Source organism: Penaeus monodon, chromosome 1 (assembly GCF_015228065.2).
Source record: "Penaeus monodon isolate SGIC_2016 chromosome 1, NSTDA_Pmon_1, whole genome shotgun sequence".
Lineage (NCBI taxonomy): Eukaryota > Metazoa > Arthropoda > Malacostraca > Decapoda > Penaeidae > Penaeus > Penaeus monodon.
The window spans coordinates 2,978,072-2,978,569 of NC_051386.1; positions in this window are offsets into that span (position 1 = coordinate 2,978,072).

The following is a 498-nucleotide window of genomic DNA, read 5'->3' on the forward strand; positions in this document are numbered from 1 at the left end:
GGGGTGTTTCAGCAGCAGCACAGAAAGCAGCAACACCATTAGCCAACCGTATAGCTACGGGTGCACCTGTGGTGTGGTGCCTAGGTGCGGGGCTCCGTCGCGACTGACAATGACTGACTGCGATAATCAGGGTGGCTCGGGGGGGCTAAGGCGGTGACAGTTCATGTTTGGGAGAGAGAGAGAAAAAAAAAAAAAAACTGTGGTGCTGTGCACACCTGTTTATTGGTGGCGGTGGGCTGCCGGGGCTCCGTGAGTTGTCTTCCTGGGGGCCTGCTGTCCTGCATCTACCCAGCCTGAACCACCCCTTAAGGGCATGCCCAACTGTCCCTCCGCCTGTGCCCACCTCTGGTGCACACCCACACTCACTGGTGTAACCCAAAAGGACTCACTTTAACAGTGTGCCGCCGCGCCCGTTGTTTCATCTGTCCTACTGTTAATAGTCTTGTGTATAGTAAGGGTTGTTATTGCATAGTCTACCAATTATAGATATGGTAAAGG